This window comes from Arachis stenosperma, chromosome 2, assembly GCF_014773155.1.
Source record: "Arachis stenosperma cultivar V10309 chromosome 2, arast.V10309.gnm1.PFL2, whole genome shotgun sequence".
Lineage (NCBI taxonomy): Eukaryota > Viridiplantae > Streptophyta > Magnoliopsida > Fabales > Fabaceae > Arachis > Arachis stenosperma.
In genome coordinates, this window is record NC_080378.1 from 96,292,865 (window position 1) to 96,300,633 (window position 7,769).

General features: G+C 32.4%; 1 pseudogene; it reads left to right on the top strand.

Annotated features, from left to right (window-relative positions):
* The first annotated feature begins 771 nt into the window (after positions 1 to 771).
* Positions 772 to 2,530, top strand: LOC130963217 (aldehyde oxidase GLOX-like; annotated as a pseudogene).
* Positions 2,531 to 7,769: the final 5,239 nt, after the last annotated feature.

A 7,769-nucleotide genomic window follows, 5' to 3' on the forward strand; every position in this document is an offset into this window, starting at 1 on the left:
AAATAAAATAAAATTACATAACATCTATTCCAGAATTGACTACTAAATACTAACCAATGTCACTTAAACCCTAATTCTGTCATTTGCTCGGTTAGTCTTTTTCACTGGCTCAATGGACTTTTGGTCTTTTTCACTTGCATTTTGACTGGAACAAAATCTAGTATCCATAAATTATATATTTCAATTTTTTTCAAATCTTGATGTTATCTTTTTCATATAAGTTTTAAGTTTTGCATATGAAAAATAAAGAAAATGTTAAAGCTAATAATATTGTTACTTCTGTTTTTTGCAATATCATCCTTACATAATTTTTATTCATTATATATTTGCAAAAACTTATTAAAAAATTATATTACTAGAAATATATAATGATACCTATTTTTAAATGTTAAACACCAAAAATTTAATTTTAGCTCAAATTGGAAGGACATATCACCAAGACACCAGCGGTCCAACCAGATAATGAATGCATATCAAGAAATACTCAAATAGTCAATTAGCAGAAAATGAAATCATATATATATATTGCATCCCATCAATTGTCTACTCTCTACAACCATTATTGTTCTCTCATCCACAAATACAAACTAATAATTAATGGCAGTCCTAAAACTACAAAACCACTATCATAATAATGACAATAATACACCTTTTTCCCTCTGTACAATTCCCACTCCATTATCCATTTCTTTTTTTTTTTAACTTTTCAAACAAGAATATTTTTTTATAATAATAATAATAACAATAATCAGAATAGAAGCTTCACTTCACCTCACTTCATCACCCTTCAGTTTCTTATTTCCACTCACTAACACAAACACTATCTTCACCATGGACCAGACCAGTGTCCTTGCATCTCAACTATGCTGCTGCTTCATCATTCTTTTCCATTTAACTCACTCACGTGCCGATCTCCCTGGCACGTGGGAACTCCTCGTGGCCGACGCCGGCATCGCCTCAATGCACACGGCGGTGACCCGGTTCAACACGGTGGTCCTCTTAGACCGAACAAACATCGGTCCATCCCGCAAACTCCTCCCCAAAGGTCACTGCCGTTTCGACAAAAACGACGCCGTATTGAAGCTTGACTGCTACGCTCACTCCGTCCTCCTCGACCTCCACACCAACCAAATCCGACCGTTAAAAATCCTCACCGACACGTGGTGCTCATCGGGGCAGTTTTCTCCCAAACGGCACTCTCCTCCAAACCGGTGGCGACTTAGACGGCTTCAAAAGATCCGAAAAATAGACCCGTGTGACATAAATGGGTCATGCGATTGGGTTGAGCTAAACGACGTCGAATTAACGGAAGGTCGCTGGTACGCATCGAATCAGATCCTCCCTGACGGTTCCGTTATCATAGTTGGTGGACGTGGCTCCAACACCGTCGAATTCTACCCGAAACGCATAAACGGTGCCGTCTCGTTCCCGTTCCTTCTTGAAGCAGAAGACACGCAAATGGATAACCTCTATCCTTACGTTCATCTTCTCCCAAATGGTCACCTCTTCGTGTTTGCGAACACGAAGGCGGTGATGTACGACACCAAGAACATGTCCTTACGGTGTACCCGCAGCTAGACGGTGGTCCACGGAATTACCCCTCCGCGGGGTCCTCCGTCATGCTTGCGTTGCAAGGAGATTATTCCAATGTGGAGATTGTTATCTGCGGCGGAGCACAGTACGGTGCGTTTCTTGAGCGGAGTACGGATACTCCGGCTCACGGAAGCTGCGGCCGGATCTCTGCAACTCAAACTGATCCGGTTTGGGTCACGGAGGACATGCCGTATGGGAGGATAATGGGAGACATGGTAATGCTACCAAACGGCGACGTTTTGATCATTAACGGCGCTATGTCGGGTTCGCAGGGATTTGACATGGCCTCGAATCCCTGTTTGAACCCGGTTCTTTACCGGCCTAACGAACCGTTAGGCCTTCGGTTCATGGTTCTGAACCCGGGAACGGTTCCCAGGATGTACCATTCAACTGCGAATTTGTTACCCGATGGAAGGGTGCTTCTTGCAGGGAGCAACCCGCACGTGTTCTATACGTTCGATGCTGAATTTCCAACGGAATTGAGAATTGAAGCGTTTTCTCCCGAGTATTTGGGTCCGGATAAGGCGAATATCCGACCCGAGATTTTGGAGGTTCCCGAAACGGTGCTTTTTGGAGCGACGTTTAATGTGATTGTGTCGGTTGAGTTGCCTGTGGTGGAAATTGTGGAGGTGAATTTGGCGAGTGCGCCTTTTGCAACGCACTCATTTTCACAGGGTCAACGTTTGGTCAAACTAGCCGTTACTTCTGCTGTGCCGGACGGTGGTGTTGGTAGGTATAGGATTGGGTGTACGGCGCCGCCGAATGGGATGGTTGCGCCACCGGTTATTACATGGTGTTCGCCGTGAATCAAGGCGTGCCTAGCGTTGCACGTTGGGTCACGTGTCGTAGTAGCTTCGGCAATCTTTTAAAAAAAAAAATCATGTTGGGTTCTGATTTTTCGAAACTTGAAAAATTTGGAACATTGGATTGTATTTGATTACAGCAAAACATTTTAGTTTTGGATTCTGCAATTGTTAATAGTATTAAAAGGAACGGATAGTTTACGCAGTTGGTTGATTGTGTTCAGTAATGAATTATATGATCAAATGGAATATTATTGAATTATTGGTTTAGTTTTGTTTTGAAGTTTATTATTTAGTGTCATTGTTTAAACAAAGGTGGACAGTTCAATAGATCAAGTCTTCATGATTTTGTGTGCAGTCTTTCACTAAGATTGATTATTGTAACTTGTAAGGATCACAATTATTTGAGACACAGAGAAAGTTGGTGTGAAAGTTACACTTCATACTTTTGGTTCCTTGAGATGCTATTGCTGCATAATGTGACTTTTGGGACCCTAAAGTGTATTACTTTTAATACACTTATGAAATCAATGTAGTTAGTGGAATATTATGCTTAAAGAAATGAGATAATATAATATATGACTTTAGAAGAAAAAGGAATCACGGGTATGATTTTGATTAATATAACAACTGAAGTATAATTGTTATTCTTAATTATAAATCAATCAGCACTATAATACAAACTGGTGCCAGTATTATGATGTCGTGTATTAATACAACATAAGTGATGTTAAAGTGGGACATACTTAGTTCATAATTAATTTTTTTCACACTCAAAGCAAATAACCCAACTCTGAGACTCTGGTTATGGAAAGATGAGCTTCTTTAGTTCAACGACACTCCTTACTTTCATGGAGATTATAGATTATCTCTAATTAGTAGAAAGTACTAAACTACTAATGCAGATTGATTTGAGTGCTAGATTGAGGTATTTGAGTTGCAAGTCTCTTCTTTCTCAAGTGATTTCAAGTGGTGGGAGATGATGATGATAAGCGCCTAAGATGTAATCTCTTTTCTCTTGAGGTTGTCCCTCCACAAAATGCAAATAGACTAACATTAAAGTACATTATGTTTTAGCGTTGATCAAAATTAAAAGATTAAAATATGTTAAATAAATATTTAATTATCAAATGGGTAAATTATATTTTTTGTTTCTGACATTTTTAAAATTTTTTAAAATTATTCCTAATGTTTAATTTGATTCAATTTTATCCTTAACGTTTCAAATAAGTTTCAATTCTATCCCTACAGTCAATTTTTTAACCGTCAATAGTTAATGAATATTTTTTTCCAATTTTACCTTTATTCAAAATTTTAATTTTAACTCCAATCTACTTAAAAATTATTGTTCTGTGTTACTTGAAACTGGATTATATTTGGGTTGGAAATGTGAATCCCAAATACTTAGTGGAGTGGTCTCCAATTTGATATGTTTCAAAGAGCCGCCGTCCGAGTTGTATGTTTGAAGAGGTGGGGATAGTACTTAAGGACTTTTATTAATAGCAACTTATAAATAAGTTATTTTTGTATTTGGATTTTTAGTTATAGAAGTACTTATTTTAAAGTTGTAGCGTTTGAATAAGAACTTAAAAAATAATATTTTTTTACAAAAGAGAATGAATATTAAAATAACTATGATAACAAATACTTTTCAATATTGAATGTTGATTTTACATAACCTAATCACTAATATTATGTATGATATGGTAAGTGAAAATAAAAAATAAATATAAAATGTGTGTCAATGTATATTTTTTATTTTTTTTACTCCTATTAGAACTCTCTTCTCTTTTATTGAGATCAAGAACTTGCTATAATTAACTATGAAAATAATAGCAAGGTATAAAATCACATATGAAAAAAATAAAATTAAAACTGAAATTTCATACCACAGTTAAATATAAATTTAATAATAAAAAATAGAATGATAAAATGATAAAAAAATACTTAAAAGGAATATATGTAGTATGTTGTTCAAATGTAATATTGTGAAAATAGTGGTGGATGATCAATACTTCCATCAGATGAATCATTCCGTGAAAATTGTGAGGTTTAAAACATTGTGTGAAAATGGTGGTGAATGGTCAGTATTTTTTACAGAATAAAAAAAGAAAATAGATTTTTTTGTTTTGAAATTAAATTTTTTTGAAGTAAGTAGTAGAATGACTTATGAAAAAATAGAGATTAGAGAAGTCATATATTTTTACTTTTTCAAAAATTTGTAAATTAACCTTTTTAAAAGTTAAAAATTTTTTCTAAAATAGTGCCAAACACAAATTTTAACTTTTTATAATGCAAAAATAAAAAAATAGCTCCTGCTACTTCTCAAACTGAGTTCATAGTAACTTATGAAATATTCACGTGGTTTATATGTTTTTATGTTTTCTTTATATATTTTGCCAATAATTTTTTAAATAATTGTATGGTCTCCTTAAGATGTTTATTTTTGTACAATCCATTTAACAAGATATTGTGAGTATTTATATATTGTATCAGATTTGCGTTATATGAATTTATTTTAATAAATTATATTACTATATTATATCAATTTCAATTTAAAGTAGAATATGAGTAAAAGATAATAATAAATAAAATAATAATTTTATCAAAATAGGGATGGATCCAAAAATAGGATCATGGGGCCAATAATATATATAATATTAAAAAATTATACAAAAAAATTTATAATGTAAAATGCATTATAAAAATATACTGATAGAGAATATATTTTAAAGTACAAAAATGTATGTACTGCTTATTTACGAAGTGGTCAATACCTCGTTTCATAAAATTCATCGATAATAAAATTTGTGTCAAATTTTTCAACAATTTTTTCAATATAATTAAAAGACAATTAGCAAGAAATTTATCTTTCATTTTATTTCTGAATTATTCCTCACAATATTCATAGTTGGAAAAAAAACTCTCAATTGTAGTAGTAGAAACAGAGAAAATTAATACCAAATGAATCAAGAAAGACGCTCATAAGAAGAAAAAACTAATTTATGAGATTTGAAGAATTTTTTTAATTAAAAAATATTAGTAATAATATTTTTTTCATATTTTTTAATATTATTACTTATTTTTTAGATATTAGGAATCATTAATATTTAGGTTAAATTGGACTTTTATTTATATTAAACAAAATATAAATAAATTTTTAAAAAATTAAATCGTACTTAATAACTTATTACTATTAATCTTTCTTTAAAAAAGTTCGGGCCCGAGGTCTCCACTTGCCCCGTAAGTCCGTCCCTGTCATTGAGTACTGTAAATTTATACGCACTTTGATCAAATAACGACTCTACTTCTTAAATTCTTGATAGCATATACTGGATGGATGTTACAATTATTTGGAGTTCTAAAACTCCTTTACATTATCAATATTATAATGTGTGTTTGCACAATTTTTTAACAGGTATTCTATTAATAAGACTTTTATTATATATTAACATCATCAAATAATTAATGCCAATAAATTATATTTTTTAAAAAAGTTAATATTTAAAAATTAACATTAACATAAAATTATACTTTAAAATAAAACCATAAAATAATAATAAAATATTAATCTCCTATCTTTATTTATTAAGCAACGCTTTTTTTAATTAGAGTTTTATTAGTGTTAATCTTTTTTATTGAAATAAAATAAAAAAATTATTATTTTCCATAAAAATTTTTTATTTTTATCTTTTAAGATTTATTTTATTTTATAATTTTATAAACTCATTATAATACGGTCTAAATCATATTGGTATATTTTATTTTTATTTAATCTAATTTTATTCACATAATTTAAAATTATAAAATTTTTAAATTAAAATTTAAATAAATATAATTTAATTAATAACTTAATTTAATTTAATAAAAATAAACGTATTCATATTATTATATTTATATGATTAATTATATTTATCGCACAAAAACATGAAAAACCCCGTAGCCCAAATGGATTTGTTTTTAGTATACTAGCCCAATAGCCCAACACAAAAATAAATGCAAATAATAATGATAAAAACAAATAAAATACAACTTTTTTACTTACTTTGTTTATAGAATTTCGATACTCCAAAAGTTGCAAGAAGTATTTAATCGGGACTTTAAAAGTTGAAAGGAGGGATGAGAATTTTATATAGTTATCCGGCGCCTGAGACTAAAACCCCAAAGTGGTCCCTGAGATTGGGCGAGTTACCCATACTTGTTTTTGACTTTCGAAATTCACTAAAAGTATCCCTGACATTTTGCTCCGGGACCCATAGTTGCCCTGCAACCCTTTCCGGCGTCAAGTCAGCAAACGGAGGGGTGATCTGGCACCACCAATGCCACGCTGGAGCCAGCAACGGCTAGCTGATGTGGCAAATCTGAATTTTGTACCTAATGTGGTCCCTGGTCCCATTAAAACCCTAAAAGCTAAGAATCATTATTATAACTAGTATCTCTTCTTCTCTCCTTCGTAATATAATTCTGGTCCACCATTGAAGCTCTGAAGCAATGTTTGGAGGTGAAGGGCAAGCCAGTGGGAGCTCGATACGGTCAACAAGCAATGGATACAGGGCGAAGACCCAAAATCGTAGTAGGGCTACGCGTGTACCAGAATGGTGTGGTTGCGGCTGCCGACCTGTGCTCCGGTGGTCTGGGACACATTCCAACCCAAATAAGCCCTTTTTTGGATGTCCAAATTATAATGTTAGCTGTAATTGTTGATTTTTTCTGATTTTTCATTCCTTCTCCAACTTCTAATTTGGTTATTGAAACATTCGTTGACTGCAGACAATTGGTAAACGATGGTGTGGTTTGTTTGTTTGGGCAGATGTTGGGCAAGAGGTTGTCCTTGCAAAATCAGAAAGTCTTAACTATAATGAAGATCAGAAGATGACAGAAGGTTGGAGGCTGGAAAAATTAGAATCGGATGTTAGGAGTCAAAGTTTATGATCAAATTATTGTTTGTGGTTATTTCTGTAATGCTGTTGTTCTTACTAATGGTATTTTGCAAACTTTGATCTCAATGTTGAGTAATGATGCAATTGAGTTCATATGTGTAATATTTGCATGAATAAAAAAAAGTTGTTCAACATGTAACTGTGTTAGCCAACCTGTTGGAGATACTAACTATTTTGGTATCACTAAAGAAAATCTGGATATATAGCAATAGCAAAATATAGCAATAGCAAAATATATTAATGATTTTAATATAACAAAGTCATGATTCATAAGTTTTGACTGCCTTACAAAGCCATAAGAAGGTGCTGCTAACAAAATAAACATAACCATATGTCTGGTAACAAAGTAAACCTAACCAAACAAGCATGGTATATAAAATTACTTTCAAATTGTCTTATACAAAATAACTCCCAATACAACAAGCAAGAGTCT